Here is a 27,037-nt window from a genome sequence, read left to right on the forward strand (position 1 = left end):
GCTTCTTTGATGCTTCAGCACATTTGTCTCCTATGATGAGTACACTTTACATATTTCTCCTTCCATATTAATTAATTATGCAGTATAAAACACTTATTATTTGTGTATAATTCCTCGATTTCACTTACTGTCTTTCAGTATTCTTTCAATATACGTGCCCATAATATTTCTGAGTTCAGTGCATGCTCATACGTGAGCTTTGGCATTTTGTATACATTTTGTGCTTCGGCTTGAAAGCAACTTTGTGTGACTGTCAACTCTATTCCTGGCCATGAAACGGTGCTTGTAAATATATAGGCATGATTAGCGGCATGTATATTCAATTAACACTGCTGCTCATTGTGCTAACACAGTTACATCATGTAGGCTTAGTGTGGAGCTTACACAACTGTTATTGAATCCCAGGGACATTTTTTTTAATTATTCAGATTTTGTAGAAAAACACATTTTAGTTTGTGCACTGCTTATGTGTCTGTGTTTGCATGGATGCTTGTATGTTGAAGATAGGTTATATAATGAGTGTGACAGTTTTCCATTCTCAATAAATCTGCACAACTACAACAATGAATTTAAAAATGTGAACATATAATGGGCGTTGTGAAAAGGTCTACATTACTTTGTGAAATATTCTATTCAGCGAATGACTATTCGTCGAACCCACTTAAGCGAAACCTCATTTTAGTGAACAATAGTTTCAGCAAATGTTTTCACAGGGAAAGAACTAGTCAGCCAAACTACTGACCATAACAAACACTACACATTTTAACAATCAGCAAAGTGGGAGGGGGTTGCCCCCTCCCCCCTAACTAAATATACCAATTCCAAGATTGCACTACAGTAGGGAAAGGGCCAAATTCCCAATGATGGCCAATTGCTTCCTTTTGCTATGAAAAAATTCACTGAAACGATTGTTTGTTAAAATGACATTTCACTTAAGTGGGTTCAACGAATAGTCATTCGCTGAATAGACTATTTGACAAATTGATATAGACCCACTGTGAAACACCAACTGTCGATTTGTGTTATTTTTTTCTCTGTTTAATTTGTTTATGTCTTGTTTGTGCACATGTATGTGTGTGTGAGCATATATTACATTTTCTGTTTAAAGAGATATTGTTTCAATGTCTCTCTCTCTCTGTACATATCTGACAAAAGAACAAGGTTACTTTCAGAAAACTCAAAATATTGAAAAGCACAGTTCTCTCTCTAAGTAACAACAGCAACATTTGTTTTATAAATCAATGCATTGTTTATTGGTTTCCACAATATTCTACATTACCTTGCTGTCATCTGGCACTTTTTATTTGACATACAAGTATGTGCTACCCTACTTGAGGGATGCAATTTTTTTTTCTTTATTTTTTAAACAGAGCTATACCTGAAATACCAAACCATGGAAGTTAATTGATTATTCATAAGTCATGTAAACAAAGTTGTAGTGGAAGTCATTGATGTATCATCAACCTAGAGACAACTAATTGCCTTTTTTCACAGTTTGGTATGTGAATGTGACTATTCCCATGTATTTTTGTGTATATCTACACACACACACACACATACACACACACGCACACACACACACACACACACACACACACACACACACACACACACACACATATCTCTGTGTGTGTGCAAGTGTGTGTGTGTGAATGTGTGTGTGTGGGGGGGGTGGGGTGTGTGTGTGTGGGTGTGTGTAGGTGTCTGTGTGTGTGTGTAGCACAACTGTGTGATTGTGTGCATATGTGTGTGGTTTTGTGTGTGTGTGTGTGTGTGTGTGTGTGTGTGTGTGTGTGTGTGTGTGTGTGTGTGTGTGTGTGTGTGTTTTAGTGAACAACCTATAGAATGAGTGACTGCTACTGGAGTTTGCTCTGTCAGAGAATTTCAATATAGCTACCAGATTTTGTTGCTATCATGGGTCCTGGAATCACAGAGAAAAGGAAGTGTATCTCCACACTTTAAGCAGACAGATAGAGTGTGCCTAGGCAAAAAAATAAAAAATAAATAGTTGCCCCTTCTTAAAAAAAGAAAAAAAGTACTCTGGAGAGGTCCTGCCTGTACCTGTATTCTACTGGCTGTCTAAAAAGAGCCGACAGATAGAGGCTGATATTTCCAGCCATAGTGTTGTTGATTTGGCTGCCATGTAAAGACACAGACACCATTTTTAGTGGTTTTGGTGATGGTAACTTACCATGTTTACCATGCTGTCATACTTTTGGGCATTCCTTGATTGTTACCCTACTGTGGACATGTTTTTATTTGTTTTCTTTTCTAGTGCTATGACTAAGTAATCTTCTCTATGAATGATTTAACAATGGATCTAGACATTCTTTAACTGGGATTTGGGGTTAACTTTGAATTTTGTCTCTACTCATCGGTCAGGCCATACAGTTGTGTTTATTCCACATAGATTGCCTGCTTGTTATCCTTGTGTATCTTTGAGGTTACACAGAAAGAAGAGATGCATGTAATTTGTTTGTATTCCTAGGTTATTTTTCAGATCAGGTGGTAGATACCCATTTGGAACTTCACTTTTTTCAAACCTCAAATACATACATTTTCCAATGAAAAAAGCTGCCACATGTAGGAAAAAAACAGACACATATTCAGCAGCCCATGAAGAGCATGTACACATACAAATTTAACACCCCCCTGCTACACTTATAAAATGCAAATGTAAAGCTATTTCTGCCTGGACTGTTCACAATATCACCCTTTGAGATTAATGTCAGCACTCTTTGGATCCTTGCCTTCTCTAGGTTTGTGACTTTAAGCTGCCTCTAGAATTTTACCAGATCTTCTTCTGAGAGCTTTAGATAATAATAAACTCTGTATATAGCAACAGAATGCCACAGGCATTTTAAATTGTTCACAGATTACTCTCTATGCATTTTCAAAGGACCATATTAATAATATATTTGTTTTTCTTGTCTCTCTTTTCTCCCTATTAGTTACTATTCACACTTGTCTTTAGTTACTCTTCACACTTGTCTGTCAAGATATTAGATGATCTTATTCCTTCAAAAGGGACTATTCCAAAATTTTTCATCCTGCAGTCTGTGGACCTTCCTTTTATTTTCTGCAGCTCCAGTCATGCTATGAATTGATTTCTGATTGGTCTAAGCATGTCCTGCTTTATCTTGTTTTACAGCTGCATTCATTTGCAGACTGGCCTTCTTCACCTCAACTACTTGTAGACTAGATACCCGTCCTTCTTTAACCAATATATTTTACTTATTCATCCTGAGGTGAAAATGAAAAACAATTACAGAAGTAGAAATTGTCATATTTCAGGCATGATGTGATTGGAAACTATGAAATACATTACCTTTTTTGCTGCTGCATTGTGACTCATGTATTTAAACTGCACAGGTGGAATGATGACATTAAATACTGAAAATAAATGCTTGATACATCTGTGATGTTACAAATGTGGCGTATAGATACATTTGTCGCCTGATAAGGATTCATGGGCATTTGCATGTTTTTAAAACAGTATGCATTAAAGATTGAACGTTTCTTTTGGAAATTCATGTTAAAGGGAAGTAAATAAAAACCTTAGGGAGAAACTCTCTTCATGCAAAAAAGCATCATGTCTGACAGTAAAAATAAATCTGCATATTTTATTAAAGTTAAGATTATTTTATTTGCAATACACTCTAATTCTGTTTCACTGAGAAAGGAGGACTCAGACATCAACAGTTGGCTTAACTTTATTTACTGCTACAGACACCAGTTATTCAATTTGAATTTGTTATTTAGTTTGTTTGTAAATAGGTACTTGATGTTAAGTGACATAGATGAAATCAAGCTGACAGACATTAGTGGACAATATTTCTTGCATATCTTCTGTTAAGACTGTTGATTATGGAAAGTTTCACTGGGGTTATGGGGGGATTCTACCCATATATATTATTTTCTAAAAGAAGTTGAAATATATAAATGTATGTAACAAATGTTAAATAAATAATAAGCATAATAATTTTGGTATATGGTCAGACAGATATATTTGCTGTGCATGTTACAATTGTGTAATGAAGGAATGAGAGAGATGGCTGTCATTCAGTACAATTGTTAAAAAATCAAAACCGACCAAACGAAAGGTAAAATAAAAAACTTCTGTTCACAAAAACCTTTGCAAAGCAACCAAGACTGTAACAACCAAATAAAGTGAAATAACGGACTTAAGATTTAGTGCTTTCACCCCAATTTTATCAATTTTGGAATTTCTTCAGAAAATTATTCAAATTCCGACCCAACATTTTAAACAAAATTTGGCATAAAACACCAATTAAAGTAACAAAAAATTTTAATCTGAATTGTTAAAAAATGTAATAAAATGCATGATGGACACTATTCCTTTAATTTCCAGTCAGATATATCCTCTTTCCATTTGGACAAAGACTGAATTTTTGTGTCTCATTTGCTCAAAATTCAACCAACTGAGGATTGGAGCTCCTACATAGGAATTCACTCTTGGTGAGTTGTGCAAGCAATGATGCCCTTTTGTGTGAATTTCCTTCTTCTTGGAGTTGGTATGACCATGGAGCTGGTATATATAAGTTCAGGGGGTCTCTGGGCTTGCCCACCAAATCAAGGGGGTGCAAGGGGGTTTTGCCCCCTGCAAAAGACACTTAAAAAGGGGATTTTTTTGACATTTTGTAGGGAATGCTGTTTGGGAATTCTGATACTCTATGGTTTTATTTTTGTCCACTCATAGAGGAGTCTCTTCTTTCTTTGGGGCAATTATGGTTATATGAGTTGTGTTATAGTATAACCAAGCTGAAATACATTACAATTGTTAAAACATCTTGAAATTAGTCAATCAGATGTGTCTATTGTATAACTGTACTTGTGGCTATCGTTTCTGACATTATGCATGATCTTTTAAAGTTATTGTTGGAAACAAGCTGAAATGCTTTACTATTGACAGTGCACCTCTGTTCATTACATGGTTTTCTGCCATTATGTAATGTAAGACATAAGCTGAATTATTTTATATTAGACAGTACTTCTTGCATGTTTCCCATAATATATTCCCTCTGTCAAAATATCTGAGAGCTTGGTTATGCAGCTTGATGTAACAATAAGATCAATATCCTTCATAATGTCAGCAGTGTCTACATCGTTTTCTATTATAAAACAGGTGTCTCTTGATTGCTGGTGGTAATTTTTTCTAGAATTTTAGAAAGAAAGCAATTTTTGGGTGCAATTACTAATGTGTATTGATGTCCAAAGAAATAGCTACTATAAAAATAAAAAGCTCATAATCTTTATTGGATTTTAAAGAATTGCCGGAGCATCAACATTTATTAGAGAATAGGAGATTTATGATAGCTGATATTATTTGAAAGAGACTATGCAGTACTATTCAAATTAAATTAGTATGTCAGGACTATTCAGGAACAAAGTCAATAGTGAATACACACACACGTTGCAAATATTTTATATAGCTGTTAGAAAGCTGTTAGCTGTTTGTTTTGCTAGCATTTGCAAACTTATTTTAGTATTATTGTGAATAAACCATTTTTTCATGTATATGCCAATACAAATTATGAAAAAAAGAGAGAACATGTTCTTAAAGTTGGATACAGCGAGCATGTCTCGAAGTTCAAAATTCTTGAAGTTTCCCCAGCGATCAAAAAATTACTCTGTGCCCCCAACCACGACCAGACACACACCTATACACACACACACACACACACACACACACACACACACACACACACACACACACACACACACACACACACACACACACACACAACACAGAAGGTATGCTGCAGTTTCTGTATGGGTGATGATCGATGGCAGTTCTTAGATTCTGTTTGAGTTCAAAATAATCACCTTTTTATTACGGATCATAAGGACAGACTTTTTAATATCTCTGGATCATACTGTGTGCTTTAGTGGAGAGTTTCTCTTTATCAATGCATTGAGGGACACTACAGTTTGTGTACATGAGATCAGCAGTGTGGGACTTTCTCCCACACTGAAGTGCAGAGTACTTGCCCTTTGGAAAAAAAAAAGCTTATTTCTATTATTGCATGTGAGTTGTGATTAAGCAACATCAATGTTCAACAACCCTTGTCATAGTGTCTCATGTTCCTCTTCATTATTATACTGCTTGGTGTCATGTACAATAATTATTGTCATTCTATTAGGCTGAGAATTTAACCAAACTCTAGCTGAACAAAATATGAAGTCATTTCCATTTTATCCTCTAATTTATGTTCAGCAATAATATCATGGCCCTGAGTTCTTCCATCAGTCTTAACCACACGGCCACTTTTTTACTGCAAATTTCTGCTCACTAGGAATTATCTGTGATTGTTGTTGTTGTTGTTGTTGTTGTTGTGTCTTTCGGCTTTTCCTGGTTAGGGGTAGCCACAGCAAAACTCCGGTCCGCTAATGATTGGCAGTAGATTTTTATGTGCCGAGTTGCCAGCCCTGATGCACAACCTACAATGAAGGTATGCCCACTCAGGCATGTCTCCACACAGAAGATGCTCTAGCTAAGAATCAAACAGGACAACGTCTTACTGTGAGGCAACAACGCTACCGCAGCACCACCACCACCGCAGTCAGGAATTATCTGTGGAAAGGAGTGTAAACATGAAGTCAGTAAGCTCTTTTGTATATTCTGTGTGATATTTGTACTCTTTTGTGTCATACCTCAAGGAATTTAATACTGTAGTCAGAATACGTCATTTAGCCCTTTTAATTGACAAGTACCTTACAAGCTCATTTACCCCAATGGGAATGACCCTTTTTTAACATTTAATTGCAATAAACATTTGGAAAACAAAGTTGCATCCTACATAAGAAGAGGAGGAATTTCTTCATTAAAGACTGTATTAAGGAATTTTTTTCTTAGTCTTAGTACTAAGACTGACTGTAAGGATATAGTCTACGTCTTTCACAGGACTCCTTCTCTAACATTCATCCTCACATTCCAGGAATCTTGTGACTCTTGACCTAATCCTCCTTTTCACTATAACCTTTTGCCATCAGTGCAGTACAGAATATCACACTTTTTCTACATTTAATTGCACATGTAACACAGATACTGTCCATGCACTAGATATACCTGAAACAATTAGTCCCTCCAACATCTGTATCCTCTACCTTCCTGTACTCTCAGCTATACTCCTCTCTCTCTGACTTAAACACTCTATTATTCATCCAGCTACTTCCTCCAAACCTAACCTATTACAATCAAAATGACTCCTCCACCTACACAGACTTTACTCATCACTTCTATAAGCATTCTTCTCCTAACAAATGTCTTCAATATCACCTCTTATTCCTCCTACAAACTACCCCCCTCCTTTTCACCCCTACCTCTTCTACTCTCCCCCGTCCCCACCTCATTTCTTCCCACTTTCACAACATATCCCCCTCTCTAGCGCAACCTAACCCACTTCACTACTTTAAACTAAAACTTCTAACCCACTCAATAAAGCATTACACACCCAAAGTGAAACTGTTCTTCCCACAAACTACAAGTTGCAAACCAAAGGTCCTCCCTTCTCCTTCTAATTGGCTTGTCCTAGCAGGAGATATTCACCCTAACCCTGGACCTAAGACTATAAACAATCACTCTCCCTCTATCTCTCCAAATAATACCAACCACAAATACCTCAAGCTACTTACCATCAACAAAATAGCTCTCTTCCATGCTTGGCTAAATCATACCCTACCAGATATAGTGGCAGTCTCAGAGACATGGCTACAACCCCACATCACTGACACTGAGATTCTACATCCTGGCTTTCAAGCACTCAGATGTGACCGCCAAAACAAAAAAGGAGGGGGAGTAGCCTTAATCTTTACTAGCCTTCTGAACCTCTGTCCTTACCAGAACCCCATTCCCCAGTTCAACAACACTGAACTAGTTATAGGAATTCTCAAAAAAAATAACTATAAAAGCATTTGTGTTATGGCCATCTATATCCCCCCCAAAAATAATATTACCACTCTAGAAAACATTATTTTATGGGCCTCAACTAACATCAAGCTTGAGACTTATATATTAGGGGATGTGAACATTGATTGGAACATAATCAATAACAACAATCCCTCCCAATCTATCAATCTATGTAATTTCACTCAACTAACAAATGGCATTACCAAACCTAATAGAGCTGTTTTTGCTAAGAGTTGTTTTTATAGTATATGTACCATCCGACTGTATTATTAAACTGCATAAAATACTGCTTGGTACTGCTGCTGTTGCTAGATGAGGTAGTTATTGAAATGGTGATATGATTGCCTTATAATCCTCCTCGACGTTGTACCACTGCCCGCAAATATATTCTAAGCTCTTAGCTCAATTGCCATAGCATTAAGGTTTTATCAGGCTGCAGAGCTTTCAAACAACTAAATGGTGTCGTTTTCCAAGACGCTAACCACTTCCTCGTGGTAGCCGACCTAATCAGTAACTGTGCCAGTCCCTTTGAGGCTCAATTTTTTACCCTTTAGTAGACAATTTTTATTTTTTTAAAACCTAACACTAGTACAGCTCCAGACTAAGCTCCTACATCTACGGACATACCCTTGTGTGTTGTAGTTTTGCTCACCAGCTGTTTTGGCATAAAATGAGCGATTTTTGTCCCTATATTAATGTAATCAGCAGTTTTTTTTTCTGTAGCCCAACTACTCCCACATTGCTGCTTATAAGGTAGCACCTATTTTTTACCCCCTAGAAGCGTCTATCCCTGTGTAATTTTATCTTGCAATGTTAACTCGGTCCCAGCCATACTGTGACTAACTAGGCTGTGCTCTTCTGTTTACCAGATGCACAAATGGCATTTTAGAATTCTACTCCTCTCTGGAGAATTGTGCACCAAAACCTTGCTCATAGGGACCGAACAATCCCTCTCTACCCCAGTTTAGAATACTTATTATGCCTATACCCTACCCAACTGTTTTGTGAATGCTATTAGTGTACAGTTAGCTATATTTGTGGGTATATAACGGTGTGTAAAGCTAGGAATTTTTTTCTGTGATACTTAGCTAGTCGGTAAACTTTGTATCTTTAATAGCATCTGTTACTATGGCTATGCATAATGTAAAGTGTTTTTAAGAACTACTTGTTTAGAGTATGATAACTGAAGTATGTATTGTTTATATCTAGACTCTCTGGTTGCCTTATCAGTTTTATGTGCATTCTCCTAAATAGCTGATTGAACTGTTAACCTCTGCTTGCTTATACCTGCATTTTAATTACAATTATCTCCTCTCATTATTTTTTTTCTCCAGTTTTATTCTGCCTCTCTACCTACTCTGTTCTGCCTACTGGCCCTGCCCTCCAGGACAACTAAGAACAGTCACAATATCTATTTTTCTCCCAGATTGACTTACTTCCCAAACAGGAAAGTCTCCCTGAAGTGACAGGAAAGGAATTTCAAGAAAGTATGTTATATGGAACTAATTCTCATGTAATTTGACTGTAACGTTACTCTAACACTTAGTAGGAGCTAGGATAGGACTCCAGCCTGTGAAGCCTGCAGCCAATCTCATCCCATCTCATCCTTTCCTTTACCTTTCTAACCCCTAGAGTAATTTCCTCACCCCACATATTTTGGCCACTAGATATCAGTCTCTACCCACCTATTACCTCTCCTCTCCAAATTTTCTCACCATAACATCTCAATAGTTCCTTTTTTCACACTCTTTTTTCTCAAACTGCTTGCTAATTAGTACTGCCTACCTCTGACTTTATCCTATTCCCCCAACACAGTCCCCTAAGCACACCTCTAACCAAGCCTGATTCACCCTCTTTACTTACCTCCACCTTACAGATAGTTTACTGGTCCTGCCGACTTTCTTTCTTTGGGTCTACCCGCTCCGTTCGCCCTGCGGGATCACTTCGCTCCCCTACCCTAGCCCCAAATCTCACCCACCCCCAATACACCTGACCTTATACTTCCCTAGCTACACCCCTAACACTAGACAACCAATCAACCACCTACATTGCTATTATCAGTTTACAAATTTTGGCGCCTTTTTTTTTAACCCAATCTGTTCAACAGATAACTGTCCCTCTCTCACCCCACCACGTAACTGTTTTTCAATTCAGCCAACTATCTTAACCTCCTCTTCCCTACACCCCTCATTATGTATAGCCACTGCTGGTCAACACATCTTAACATCCATCTCCTATCCACAGGGATAACCTTTCTATTGATATCTCATGACCTAACTTGTTATGAATCCCTAACCTTTGCTAAATTTCAACACCCCCTAAGACAAACAAGCCCCCTCACTCCTATAACCTCTCTAACTCACAGTAACATAACATCTTCTTCATCCTACCTTCTTCCACAGTTTCATAGACTATCCCATATTAAATATCACCAATTGAGAAAAGCTGACCCTTCTCTCTGTAAACTTATCAAACTATTATTTAACCCTCAAAATTGTTTACTATTACATGGTGACATCCACCCAAACCCGGGTCCTAACTATACCACCCTTAATACTTCTTCAGCAAATATTTCTACTCCTCTCTCACTCCCAAAAAGCCCAGACTCTCTATTTATAGGTCACCTCAATATACATAGTGTAAATAATAAAATAACCCAGCTACATGCCCTATTAGAAACCTATTCCTTTGACTTCTTATGCCTTACTGAAACTTGGCTTAAACCCACAACTAAAGACAATGATATTGTCCCACCAGGCTATTACATTCTCAGACATGACCGTCTAAATAAAAAGGGTGGTGGGGTAGCAATTCCCTTCAAATCTGAATTGAAGGTTACAGCACTAGATACCTATCCACCACCACCTAATAATGCTGAAATTCTAACATATAAGCTCCAAATTAATACAAAAAAATCTATATATATATTATTTGATCATATATCAACCCATGTAATAACATCAGTTCTCTTGAAAATACCCTTAGCTGGCTTTCCATGTCCCTACCACAGGAAACCATACTCCTTGTTGATTTCAATATTGATTGGAATGGATATACCATTCCCAATCCAACTACTCAAATAAACCTCTTTGGCTTCCAGCAAACCATTACCTTCCCTACCAGAACCCACAAACCAACCAAGAAACAAACAATATTAGATTGGATACTAGTTAATAGAAACCCCCATGCCTATAAAACAGGTATACTCCCAGATGACATAAGTGACCATTCTCCTACTTTCATTACTATAGTAACCCCATGCCTATACAACAGGTATACTCCCAGGTGACATAAGTGACCATTCTCCTACTTTCATTACTATAGTAACCCCATGCCTATACAACAGGTATACTCCCAGATGACATAAGTGACCATTCTCCTACTTTCATTACTATGCAAAATACCTACTTTCACAATCAACCAGCATTTATAACTACCAGAAACAAGACAGACTTCAACCCATATAACTTCCAAGCTGAGCTCAAAGCCTGCAATTGGTCACCCCTAAAATACCTACCTCTTGATGATACAATTTCTTTCTTTAACAAAAAATCTTTGCAAATCTTAGACCACCATGCTCCCACCTGCACTGTCAGAATTAAAAACAAACCAGCTCCCTGGCTCTCCAAAGACACCAGGCTTAACATTCGACTAAGAAATAAACTCTGGTCTAAATGGAGAAAAACTAAAAACCCAATTGACCACCTTAACTTTAGAAAACTTTGTAATACTACAAAAAATCTATATTCCTTGACAAAAAGAACTACTACCTCAAACTCCAACAGACCCAACAGCAAAACCCACAAAAGTTCTGGTCAGGAATTAATAAACTACTCCACCCAGGACAGTCCAAAACACCCACCCTTTCAAACTTAACTCAAACTTCTCCTAACCAAATTGCTGACACCTTTAATATTTTTTTCTCTGAAACAGTTCAATCACTAGCTAATACCTTACTGCCTGCTATCACCTCCAAACTCTCCTCAACTACCCAACTTGCCCTAGACACTTAACCTCCAGCCTGTTCCAACATCTCTCACACACTCCCTACTTCTCAAACTTAAACCATGTACACCATCAGCTGATCTCCTCCCAGCTGAATACCTGCAAGTTGCAGCTGGAGTACTTGCCTACCCAATTTCTATCTTAATAAACAGAACCATTTCAGAATCCTATGTCCCATCTATCTGGAAAGTCTTACATATTATCCCTTTGCATAAAGGTGGTACCTCCAATGACTTATCCAACTTCCGCCCCATAGCCCTTCTCTCTCCTCTAGCTAAAATTATGGAGAGATGTATCCACCATCAGCTACTGCATCATCTCCTTCAAAATGAGCTACTAGTGGACTGCCAACATGGTTTCAGACCTTACCATAGTACAACTGCTCTTCTATCTTTTACAGACTGTATTAATAAAAAAAGGAGCACTAACCAGCTATCTTCTGCCCTTTTCATAGATCTCTCAAAGTCCTTTTATATGGTTAACCACCAACTATTGACAGGGATACTTAAATCACTTTCTCTTGATTCTAAATTAGTACAATGGTTCCAATCCTATCTGGATAACAGAAAACAAGCAGTCCTGCGTGACATAAAACTATCCTCTCAGCTTCCAGTCACCCTTGGAGTTCCACAAGGATCAATTCTTGGACCACTTCTTTTTACTATTTTCGTTTTTGATCTGAAAACTTCCCTTCCCCAAGCTACGTGCATGCAATATGCCGATGATTCAACTCTGATATGTGCCGCATCTTCCCAAGCAGAACTACAATCCAATACACAAACAGTCTTAACCCAAGTAGAAAATTGGTTCCATCAAAGATGTCTCCTCCTTAACCCAAAAAAAACTAAATTATTACTTTTTACTCCTACACAGAAATCCCCCCTATAAATCTCATAATTACATCAAATAATGGCACAGAAATTGTTCCCGACATCACCACCAAACTCCTGGGTGTAACTATTGACAACAATCTCAACTTTAACACACACATAAATGCAACTATTAAATCAGTTAATAGAAAACTTGGATTCCTTTATAAAATCAAGCCCTTTCTCACAGCCTCAGCTAAGATTTCCATTACTCAGAACCAACTCATTTCAACCCTTTTCTACACCTCCCTTATCTATACTAACTTATCCAAAAGCAACCTAAATAAACTAGCAACCTCCTACAACAACATAGCCATATTTGCCATGTGTGCCCCCTTTCGTACCCACCATTGCCATAATCTTAAACGTCTATGATGGCTGGAAGTTCACAACCAAATACTTTTCCAGCAACTCATTTTTATCCACAAGATCGTACATCATCCTACAAATACTCCCATACTCTGTAACCTCTTTAACTCCTATAAAAATTTACCAACCCTAAGATCTGCAAAAAAGCTACAAGAAGCCACCATAAAATCCAACAACAAATCAGGTGACTGTCTGTTCTCAAATGCTGTTGGCAATACTTGGAACAAACTTCCAAGAGAATTAACGTCCCTGACTTCCACCAACCTTTTCAAGAAACAATTGAAAACCCTCATTAAAAACCAATGGCTCTGCCCCTGCTCTAATCCTGACTGATACTAATTCTCCTATTTGTCTAATTAACTCTCAACTAAAAACTTTTTATGATATTTTCTCTATGCTCCACATTGTTCTTGAATCAGAAATTTTAGTTGTCTGACTGCTTTTTGACTGCCTTGTGGTCCTGAGGAAACTCATGTACAGTAAATGTTTTTTTTGTTATTTTTTTCTTAATACAACTGTAATATAACAATCTGTCTTCTATGTGTAACCTAAAACTGATTTTTAAAAGTTTTTGCTAAGCTGTTGCTATACATATGTAATTTGTTTGTGTTGTACCTCTGTTTTTTATGGACTCTATATATGTATAAATTTTTTTGCCTCAGAGCTTTTCTCCTCGGGCCTCTACTGAAAATGGACATATATCCAGTTAGACTAGCCCGGTCAACAAATGTAAAACAAAATAAAATAAATAAATAATAGAAACAACCCCTCAAGGTTTACTCTGGACTGGATCTTAGACCCCCACCCAAACAAGATCTCACACTCTGGTATATTACCAGACACCTTGAGTGACCATCTCCCAGCCTTCATTCACCAAGCTACCCATTCCTCCCCTCACCAACACCAATACACCCACACTCGTAATCTTACAAACTTTAGCCCTTCCATATTCTCTGAAACCCTTAAACTTACAAATTGGGACAACCTAAAAACTCTTCCACTAGATAAAGCCATAGACTTCTTCAATACAACCTTCCTAGACATCCTAAACACCCAAGCCCCACCTAGAACAAAATGAATAAAACCCAACTCTACCCCATGGCTAACAAAAGACACCAAATCACTTATGCTACAAAGAGACAAGACTTGGAAACTTTAAAACAAAAATAAACACCCTGTTACCCTTCTTAAATACAAGCAACTCTGCAACCTAACCAAAAAGTATGTTATAAAAGATAAAAAATATTTTTACACTAAACTTCAGCCTACCCACTCCAAAAATCCTAGGCAATTCTGGGACTCCATCAACTCTCTTTTACACCCTGGTACCAAAGTCAATCTCTGTCCTGACAACAATAACATTGACACTGAAATTGCCACTCTTTTTAACTCCTTCTTTACCAACACTATAGCTGAACTTACTAAGACCTTCCCCAAACATACCTCCTCCCCCCACTCAACTCTAATTCTCCTTCCTCTCCTCTACCCTCCATCCTCAATCCTCCCCCCACACCCAATCCTTCCCCCACTTTTGATTTACAACCAATCTCAACCTCCTACATCAAAAAGCTTATTTCCAAACTTAAGCCATGCTCCAACACCCCTGACGATATTCCCTCAATCTTTCTAAAGATTGCCGCAGATGGTATTGCCATCCCCATCAGCATTCTTATTAATAGGTCCATCCGCGAACCTTATGTCCCCAAATTCTGGCATGCAGCCTTTATCCTGCCTTTCCATAAAGGAGGCAAAAATAATAGCATTTCTAACTTCCGCTCAATAGCCATTCTTTCCCCAATCTCAAAAATCCTCGAAAAATGTATCCACCTCCAACTCATGCCCTTCCTCATCAATAATCGTCTCCTCACCCCTACCCAACACGACTTCTGCCCTGGCCTTAGTACAATAACGGCTCTCCTCTCTTTTTTAGATACAGTAAACCATGCTCGTGACTCTGGAGAAATTGTTTCCACTGTCCTTCTAGATCTATCTAAGGCATTTTACACTGTATTGCATACCCACCTTCTGAACCACCTTTCTAACCTCAATCTCTCTCAGAACTCCCTTACCTGGTTCAATAGTTATCTCTCTGACAGATCCTAGGCTGTGAAATGGAAAACTGGTACCTCAACCTTCCTACCTACCCCAACCAGAGTTCCCCAGGGGTCCATACTCAGACCAATGCTCTTCAATGTATTCATCAATGACTTTCATGCTGCCATTCCTAACACCAAAACAGTGCAATAACCAGATGATTCCACTTTATTCTGCTCTGCCCTTAGTCTTCCAGAGCTCTAGGCAAAAACCCAATTGGCCTTTACAACTACTGAGAACTGGATGCTTCAAAACCATCTCTCCCTTAATGCCAATAAATCCAAAATCCGTCTCTTCCCTCCCTCAAAACCCCTCGCATTTGACAAGCAATCCTTCAATATCATTACCCATACAAACTCCACCATAGAAGTAGTCCATTTTGCTAAACTTCTTGGGGTTACTATTGATAAACACCTGAAATTCGATACACATGTCCAACTAAATATTAAAAAGAAACATCAGAAGCTTGGTATGCTATACAGAAATGCTCACTTTCTCTCTCTGTCTACAAGGCAAACTCTCACCTCCACCTACTTACTACCATCCCTATTGTACAGTGTTTCTCTTCTAGCCAACCTTTCTACTACCATCACCTCAAAACTAGAAATCTGTTACAACAAAATTGCTAAATTTGCTACTAAATCTAAACACTCCTCCCACCATTGCACCTCCCTCTGCATGCTAATGTGGATAGAACTTCCTAACCACCTAGACTACATCCAACTTACTACAGCCCACAAACTAATCTTTAAACCTACTGCTTGCCCTGCTCTAATATCTTACCATTCTACACTGCACACAGACCCTTATGATCTGCCCATTAAAATCTACTTTCGGTATATAAAGCAAAATGTCCCCCTGGCCAGTTTCTCCTATCCCATTCATTAGCCAAAAATGCAACTCTCTCCCACCCCAGCTAAGAACTACTACAAACTCTGAACACTTCAAATCCCAGCTCCATTCCTACCTCTCCCAAAATTGTAATTGTAATTGCATTCTTCCTACCTAATTCCTCCTAATGTCTCTTATACATGTACTTTCCTCTTACCCCTACAACCTGCTGCTTCTTCTACACCTGCACCACTTGAACCTAACGTAAAATAAGTCTTAAGCCCTGATTGCTTATTATGTAAATATTGTACATAGCTTTCTATCCCTACTCTCTCTCCCTAGCCTTCTCTCTTTTACCTACATATAAGCCTGATACTAAGGTCTAGCTTAGAAGTGTATCCACCTCTGTACCACTAAACATCAGCCTCCTTCTCCACTGCCCAGTCAATTCTCAATGATTTCACTAGAACCTTTCTTCTCCAAACAACTTTACCCTCTTTCTCTATCACTGAACTTCCCCTCTCTGCTCTCACTAGAATCGTATATGCTCACATGCTAAATTAGAACTTTTCACCTCTATTTTTCTCCCCTATTCTACTAAACATATGCTTACTACTAACCTGAACATCTCAGTCTTTTCAACCACCTACAGAAGTCTTTATAATTTGATAGCACTCTTTATCTTTTCCTGTTTATCCTGCCACTTCTGTCCAATCCACACACTGTAAATAGCTTTCTAATCAATAATGTGCAAATGCTATGAACTACATGCAAATGGCTCTCTATCTATGTATATATGTTATGAACTGTTCTCAGGTTGTCTAACTATGTACGTATGTTATGAAAGGTGGTCAAGCTTTTCTTACTAAAATACTTTTTCCACTTCTTTTTCATCCATGCACTGTAAATAGCTCTCTAATCAATAATGTGCAAATGCTATGAACTACATGCAAATGGCTCTCTATGTATATATGCTGTGAACTGTGCTCAGGTTGTCTAACCATGTACGTATGTTATGAATGGTGCTCAGGCTTTTCTTACTAAAATACTTTTCCTGATTATTTTGCCACTTCTGCCTCATCCCTGCACTGTAAATAGCATTCTAATCTACAATGTATGGATGCTATGGACTACAAACAAATTGCTCTCCATCTATGTATGTATGTTATGAACTGTACTCTAGTCATCTAACTTTGTACATATGTTTTGAACCGTGTGCAAGTTCTTCTTGTTAATCCTCTCCTCTGCTCCTTTTCAATTGTTAGATCTCAATATATAATTTTACATTTGTTTTCTAAAATGTATAACTCCATGCATAATTGTATAGTATAAAATTCTATGCTAGTTTTAATTGTATGCAACACAGAGCTTTTCTCCCCGAGCCTCCACTGAAAATGGGCCCCTCGGGCCCAGTGGACCTCCCCGGTTATCAAACTGGAAATAAATAAATAAATTACTTGACTAAGCTATTAATGCTGAAATACACCCCTCTCTGACCTCTCCCTCTTCAGGTCAAGCTTTCAGAATGCAAAAGACAAGCCCTAGCCCAAGGGAAAGTTTCATCTGCCTCCTGTTGGATGTCAAAAACCTCATACCCAGGATACTTACTAGAAGGTTAAAGTATGCACTAACTGAAGTGGTTTATTTAATTTTTTGTCACTTTGCACACAATCAAATTATTCCATGTACATCAGTAGGACCACTTATAGTCTCTCTATCCTCTCTGATTGTTTTCTATTCTTTATCTCTAAGCCAGAATCAAACTATCTTTCCTCACAGTAGACTCCTTTAATGATTTCTAGACATTTCCTTAACTCTTACAGTATCTCTCAATATCTCCATAACTATATATTTAAAAGCTTCCTAGCTCCTTTATTTTCACATTTCTCTTTTTGGTTTCTTTTTTCCCCCTCCCAGCCTACTCTTGTTTCCCTGCTTACTGCTTTCTTTGTTTCACTTAAGCATACTCCAAATATTGTCAATAGACATTTGACAGTTTTTTCAGTTTCTGTCCTGCATCGCTTTACATTACCTTAGCTTACCTCGCTGATTTTTTCTGGTAGCATTATAAGAGACTAGGCGCAGCCCGCTCTATTCACCCTCACTATGCTTGGGCTCATTGTGCTCCCCTAACCTACCCCCATTCCCACCCACTACTGTACTCTTTACACTTATAGCTAACCAAGCTCCTCCCATCCTCCTTACCTGTCATCCTCCTCAGTCCCCCTCCAGCCTATCACTAACTCATACTCCCATACATTACATATATTATCCAATCTATCACCATCCCCCTACTTACACAGAAACTTTACATATTATATCTACCAGTACTCTCCCTGGACAACCAATCCACTATCCCCATATTTCTACACTCCCCATATCTCACCTATAATTTTTCCCACCTTACACACCCCCACATTATACTATTCTTCTTCTCCTTTCTACATATATAGACTTCTCTCCAACTTTCTCTAACATTTACTCATACTCCTTAACACCACTGCTTTCTTTGCTATACCCCTCACTCATTCCTTCTAACACATTTCCCCCATTTGTCAAATTTTTTCACCCCTCATCACTCAAAATGTTCCATACACTACTTCAACTAAACTTATTTCAAATCCTTTCTCACTTCAGCACTCAGAACTGTTAACACACTACCTCAACTATACTACTTTAACACTCCACCTTCAATCATATTCAGCCAATACTTTCATCAAACTTACCACCACATCACACTATCTTCTCTCACCTCACCATGTATCAAACTTTCTTCACTGCTCCTCTTCTTCTTCTACTTCTATCTTTCCTCACCTCATACCACATCCTCATCTATCCCTCTCATATCTCCCCTATCTCCATTCACCACACTTTATACTCTCAAACCATCTATTCCTTTACCATATCATCATCAATATTTTCTACCTTCAACCTAGTCTTTTCAAAAATCAAGACTTCCCCTTAAACATGACTGCTTCAACTTTCCTTCAGTACTCAACTTCTTCAAATTTACAATTCTCTCTGGAGACATTCTCCTTAACCCTGGCCCCATCCTCAACAACACATCTACTTGCCTCTGTATTCAACATACCTCCCACCAGTTTCCCCCCTCTAAGAATCTAACCTTCCCTTCTCTTAACATTTGCAGCCTCTTAAAGAGAATTATTGAATTTCACACACTAATTGACAAATATACCCTGACAGCTCTCACAGAAACCTGGCTCAAACATCACATCCTAGATTAGAATTTTCTACTCTCAGGGTACAACACTTCTGACTGGACAAACCTAAAAAGAAAGGGGATGGCGTCACCCTAATTTACTCCCAACACCTCCACCTCTATCCCTTAGACAACATACCCCCTCAGTTTCTTCCATCTGAAATCTTAACTGTGAACTGTAAATTAAATTATTCTAAAGCACTAACTCTAGCTGCTATATATATTCCTCTCAGTGACAATATCCTAGTACTAGAACACATACTCTCCTGGTTCACACACAATGTAACTAACAAAACTATCCTGTTATGAGATATCAACCTCAATTAGTTATCCCTTACATCTAACTCCCCTAGCTCTAGCATCAACCTCCATAGCTTCACACAACTAGTCACCTCCCACATTTACTTCAACAAACCCAACAACACGTGGTCCATCATAGACTGGATACTGTTATCTAAACCAATCCCATGCAATCACCCTACATCTCTACGTGATTTCATTAGTGACCATTCTCCCATTCTCTTCCAAAGATTCACTCCTCACCTACCAAGGCCACATAAATTAAAATGCTGCTGTAGCCTATCAAACTTCATCCCTGACACTCTGTATAGCACAGTCACTTCTATTAACTGGTCCTTCCTATCATATTTTCCACTTAATGATGGAGTGCAAAAATTTAACAACATTTCCTTAAGCATCCTTAACTCTCTTGCGCCTGTTAGAAAAAAGACAGTGAAATCCCCACTCTCCCTACCTATCCCCATCTAATAGTGCTCTCATGCAAGAAAGAAACTCTGCCTGGAAACTCTGGACTAAGACAAAATCTCCCATCCATCTTCAAACATACAAATAACTACATAACCTCATCAAAAACAAATTACTCTTGACAAGAAAAATGTTTATCTCAACCCCCAAACAACCTATTGCAATAATCCCAGAAAATGTTGGAACTTTATTAACCAAATCCTGCAGCCTGGTAACCCTTCAGCCCCAAACCCTTGTCCTAATAACATCTTCACTGAAAATGTGACCATATTCAACTCCTATCTCATTGACTCTATCAGCAAAGCTTAGCTCCCCAACCCCCCCCCCAGATCTCTCCACTCCATCTAAGCAGACCCCTAACTCCTACACCCACTCAGACCCTTCCTCTCCTACAAACAACAATAACTCATTTTCATTGCAACCAGTTTCTACTAGCTATATAAAACACCTCCTTCTTAAGCTCAAGCCATGCTCCCTTTCCATGGACAACCTTCTTCCTTTCTTCCTCAAACTAGCAGCTAACTCCTTAGCTTATCCCATAGCTATTCTTATCAGCCAATCTATCTGTGAATTCACTATTCCCTTGATCTGGAAACAATTTTATACCATACCTCTTCATAAGGGTGGCAACTCCACATAACTATCTAACTTCCAACCTATAGCAGTTCTGTCTCCCCTATCTAAAATACTCAAAAAATGTGTACATAGGCAAATTATGGAATACCTCATCAGAGAAAACCTAATTACAAACACACAGCACAGATTCTGTCCTTACCATAGCAATGCTACTGCACTCATCTCCTTTACAAACTCAATCTCCCTAGACAGAGACAGTAACAAACTTACTTCATGCCTCTTTCTTGACCTACCTAAAACATCCAATACTGTCTATCCTATGTTACTTTCCAAACTCTCTGACTTCAATCTATCCAGTATCACTAGTTCCTGGTTTCTCACTAATAGACAGCAATCATTTAAATGGCTCTCCTCAATGTCTCCCTTTCTCCCCCTCAAAACAGGTGTTCCTCAAGGATCAATCCTTGGTCCTTTATTATTCAATATCTTCACTAATTACTTGCATTTTTCCTGTCGTGACTCCTCTCTTATACAATATGCAGATGACTCCACAATCATCTCGACATTAGACTCCCTTTCTAATCTTCATCTCCTTACATAAAACTCCTTTAACTCCATTGAACAATGGCTCTCCAATAACCAACTCATCCTAAATCCTAAAAAGATTAAGCTTCTTCTTTTCATACCCAAATCTCTCTCAAATCTCAAATCTACTTTCTCCATTATATCCCTTGACAACACTGTAATTAATGCTGAAACTCACACCAAACTGCTCGGAGTCATCATAGATGACCAAATCAGATTTGACCTCCATGTCCACCACTGCATCAAAAAACGCATCAAAAACTGGGGCTTCAATATAGAAATAGCAAATTTCACACAAAAGACTCTAGACTTATTCTTGCCTAAACCGTCCTTCTCCCTAGTCTCCTCTACAGTTCACAAATACTAATGAACCTATAAACCTTTCCCCTATCCAAACTGGACTCCACATATAACAAAGTTGCTATATTTGCTAATAACCATACTTCAAAAACATACCACTGTCAATCCCTCAATGTCTTACAATGGCTAGAGGTCCCCCACCAACTTCTCTACTCCCAACTCCCTATGATTCATTCTGTCTTAAACAAACCCTCTTCATGTCCTTTCACTCTATCCCCCACACTTATCTCATGCTATACCCCCTTCAGAACCCTCATATATTCAGACCAACAACTGCTGGAAATTTACAAACCCCAAGAAAATCCATAGGCCAAAATCTCTATATCTACACACCCACCCTAACCTGGAACAAACTACCCCTGCACATCAGAAGCATAGCCCAGGCACAATAATTCAAAAAAGCATTAAAAAATAAGCTTCAGACCTGGACCTGTCACTGTAGTAAGTCTAACACAACCCCCCTCCCTAATTCCATTTATCTCTCCTAATATATCTGCTCTGCTATCACTTTACTGGTATCTTCTACACCCTCATTATTACTCTGAATAATACTCGGAATAATACTCTCATTTCTCTCATTATTCACATAGTTACTCACATAGCTACCATACCCAACTTATTACTCTGAATATTACTCTAATACTCTCATTTCTCTCATTATTCACATAGCTGCTCACATAGTTACCATACCCTCCTTATTACTTTGAATAATACTCTGACTAATACTCTCATTTCTCTCATTATTCACATAGCTACTCACATTGTTACCATACCATCCTTATTACTTTGAATAATACTCTGACTAATACTCTCATTTCTCTTATTATTCACATAGATATTCACATAGTTACCATACCCTCCTTATTACTTTGAATAATACTGTCATTATTCACATAGTTACAAACTCTTGCTACAACTCTCTAAATTCTAAACCTAGACACAGCACTATGCTGCCTCTCATCCTACCAGTCTTGTCAAAACAAAACTATCTCTAACTTATTTTTATAATTTTTATACATAAATACTTAATTGATTGTGAGCTATTAAACCTCTTCTTACCTCCTATTCCATATGCTTGCATGCTTTTGTGAATTTAATCTCATGATATACTTTCCTCATGCTTGTGAATACCTTCCCTTTTCTGCATAGTTCAATTGTATAATATATTATTCTGACACTTTGTATATATAGTTTTCTTTTTATGAACTATATAAATCATAGTTAAGCATTTTTTTGTTTGTTTGTGAACTTATGAATTAATACTATGCAACTGTTTTGTGTTTTTTTTTTTGTTTGTTTGTTTTTCTTCTGTGAATTTTTTTTCCCTGGGCCTCCACTAAAAAAGGCACTAGCTCAAATGGACTTCCCCAGTCAACAAATGTCAAATAAACACACAAATAAATAAATAAATACAATAGATAAAAATTTTATTTATTATTTGCTTTCTGGTGAAATGATTCCAATACTGCACTGCACATACCCTAAGGACAGATTAGTGTAACCATTCAAAAAGATTTGTTTTTTTTTTTTCAGAGGAAACAGATCATTCAGAAAGAAAAAAATACAGGTATAAACACTGGGAATATAGAATGCCTACAGATAGGGTAAGAGAAAATTAAGATTGGTCCCTGGTACCTGAAGCTATAAAGCAAAGTTCTTATTGTTGACTCACAGTACATACCAATAAAGTTATGAGAACTCTGTAGCACTTCCGTTTATTAAGTGTTTCATGCCCTTTCCAAAGTCCCGAAGTGGCAGCTAGAAAATGCAGGCACTACTGATCTAGTTCTCATTGGTGTTGAATGATCTGCTTGATAAAGGTTATAAAAACATAACAGTTTTTGCAACAGTTTTTTTCTGTGAAGCTTTTTCCCTGGGCCTCCACTAAAAAAGGCACTAGCTCAAATGGACTTCCCCAGTCAACAAATGTCAAATAAACTAACAAATAAATAAATAAAATAGGTAAAAATTGTTTTTATTATTTGCTTTCTGGTGAAATGATTCCAATACTGCACAGCACATACCCTAAGGACAGATAAGTGTAACCATTCAAACAGATTTGTTTTTTTTTTTTTCAGAGGAAACAGATCATTCAGAAAGAAAAAAATACAGGTATAAACATTGGGAATATAGAATGCCTACAGATAGGGTAAGAGAAAATTAAGATTGGTCCCTGGTACCTGAAGCTATAACGCAAAGTTCTTATTGTTGACTCACAGTACATACCAATAAAGTTATGAGAACTCTGTAGCACTTCCATTTATTAAGTGTATCTTGCCCTTTCCAAAGTCCCGAAGTGGCAGCTGGTAAATGCAGGCACTACTGATCTAGTTCTCATTGGTGTTGAATGATCTGCTTGATAAAGGTTATAAAAACATAACAGTTTTTGCAACAGCCTATTCAAAATCTGCATTTGTACATTTGTGGTATGCATCCTTGTTATATGTAGTTCTGTAAATAGAGATAACTTGTATTTACTGCTAATGGCAACACAGTTACTTTTTTCGCCAACTCAAGCTCTCCTATATTTATGCACTTAAATCTATCCTCTCTAGCATGAATTCTTTAAGGGACCTGCCTAGCATGACCTGATGAGTCTTGCTGGTATCTTGTTTTGTACATACATGTTAAAAACTCCAGGACAGGGTCACTAATGACCCCTTTACTCTGATGATAATGGTGCATCAAAGTAAGAGTCATACAGGCAATCCTGGCAATTGTCATTGCTGCAAGCAGAAGCAGAAAGCGTTCTTCACTCATTTTAACTCTGTCACTGTTATATGCAGACATCCTCTGATGACTGGGCAGTGGTGACATGTAAATAGTGGTGCAAGTTCATACATATAAATCAATCAATCAATCAATAAATGAGCAAACAACACAAAGTAAATAAATAAATCAATGGATGACTGGGCAGTGGTGACATGCACAGTGGTGCATGCTCATACATATCAATCAGTCAATCAATAAATGAGCAAACAAAACAAAATAAATAAATCACACTGACAGCAATTCCGAAATTCTGTAAGTAGAACAGTTCCAAGTATGTAGTCAAAGATCAATAACGTTTGAACAGTTTATTTAAAACGGACAACGTTTTCGTTGCTAACTGCAACTTCTTCAGAAATTCAGTAAACCACAATACCAACTGCTTTTAGCGCCATTTCTGTTTTTTTAAAAACTCATTTATTTTTGATGTAGAGTTTAGAAAGAATAGAATAAAACTATATACCAGATTCCTCGACGACATGTTTGTCATTTTTAGAGGTGACAAACAAGAAGCATTTGAGTTTGTAGAATACTTAAACACAACAACTAGTTTCTTCAAATTCATCTACACTTGTAGCTCGAATAAAATTGATTACTTGGACCTCTCGTTATTGAGAGATACGAGTTTGAATGGAATAACATCAAACATTTTTCGAAAACCAACATATTGCAACTCTTACTTACACTTCTCAAGTGCCCATCCCTATAAACAAAACCGCTCTATTGTCAAAGGACAATTAGTGAGGGCAACAAGATTATGTACACTAGACGCTGACTTTGACAGCGAATGTGATAAATTAAGTAATATGTTAACAAATCGAGGGTATCCGAAATCATTGATACTAGAACTAACTAATGAAATTAAACAGAAACGAACGAGAGGAATACTGACAGCAATTTTAAAAGTAAAAGAACTAAGGTACAAGACAGGGTCAGGATTGAATGATACTGTTTGCTCAGACAATTCATCAAGAACAATAGTGACAGAAGGATCAACTCCAATACCAAATGTAGTATCCAACTATGTCATAAAGAAGTATGATACATGTTTTATAACAACATACAACAAAGATAGTGATGCAATAGTATCAATATTAATAAAAAACTGGCAACTACTAGGTAAAGACGTAAACCTTTTATCAAGATTAGGTTCTAGATGTCTAGTAATTTTCAAGAAAGGAAGCAACTTGAAAAAAACATTAGAAAATAAAGTTACAACTTACAGCAACAAAATTAAAGGTTGCTTTCAATGTGGAATGTGCAGTATGTATAAGAACATTAAATCTACGAACAATTTTGCAGTACATAACATAACAACAAAATTTTGGATAAAGCAAAGACTTGATTGTAATTCTAAAAGTATCATTTATTTAGCTTTGTGTAACATCTGTCCAGCCTATTATATAGGCAAAACGGACCGTAGATTTAGAGATAGAGTATACGAACATACGTATGCCATCTCTAAAAACAAAAAAGAAAATGCTCTAGCAAGACATATTGAGCAGTTTTCTTGTCATACTTTTTCATTTATAGCCATCTACCAAATAAAAGAAAACATTAGAGGTGGCCCTACGTCTTTATTACTTGAGTGTGCAGAATTAGTTTGGCAATTGAAATTAAATGCATGCACGTTCCCAGGTTTAAATGAGCATTGTAGTATTTCATGTTGGCTGAAGCTACAAAGTTATATGAGACTCTAGTTAGCTAACAATTTAATGTTTTTTCATAGATGTTTTTATAAATAATTGTTGATAAAACTTATTATATCTTTGGTTGAAACTGTGATTTTTATAAAAATGATTTTAAATTAATAGGATTTTTTATAAGTTATGTTAACCACTAACTTCTTAGCGACTGTTATGAAATTTGAAAGGGGTGAGTGTTAGGATGTACAACTTTAAGGTGTGTTTACAGAATTAACTACTACTGAATATTTATTGACTAGTATTGAACTTGAAGATATGATTGGTTGTAGACCACCATATGAGTTTTTAAAAAAACAGAAAAGGTGCTAAAAGCAGTTGGTATTGTGGTTTACTGAATTTCTGAAGAAGTTGCAGTTAGTAACGAAAACGTTGTCCATTTTAAATAAACTGTTCAAACGTTATTGATCTTTGACTACTTACTTGGAACTGTTCTACTTACAGAATTTCGGAATTGCTGTCAGTGTGAAGTTCGATAGTTTTCTACGTCTTTTCAGTTGTTTAAAATAAATAAATCAATGGATGACTGAGCAGTGATGACATGCACAGTGGTGCATGCTCATACATATCAATCAATCAATAAATGAGCAAACAAAACAAAATAAATAAATGCAAACATGGGCAGCCAGTGGTAGAGTAAACTTTGTTGTCTTTTATTAGCTATATGCAGTGGTAAGCATTTTCATCTCAAGTCTAAACTTCATCAGACCTTATCAGAAGGGTTTATGATGTATCTAATTTAAATATTTTCTCATTGTCATACTAACATCACAAAATAATTCAATTTAGAGAAAACTTTACTGGACCAATACAAAGTAACTAAAGCATTATTCTTGAAATAAAAAAAAGAATCTTAGACTTTGATCTGAAGAGACCTATTAGTCCAGAATGTCATACAATCAGTCTCATGGGGGTTGTGTTTTAACTCAGGAAGTGGGAAAATAACCTGGGTTGCCAATTT

The sequence above is a fragment of the Protopterus annectens genome, chromosome 1.part0 (genome assembly GCF_019279795.1).
Source record: "Protopterus annectens isolate FY-2018-M chromosome 1.part0, PAN1.0, whole genome shotgun sequence".
NCBI classification, from domain to species: Eukaryota; Metazoa; Chordata; order Ceratodontiformes; family Protopteridae; genus Protopterus; species Protopterus annectens.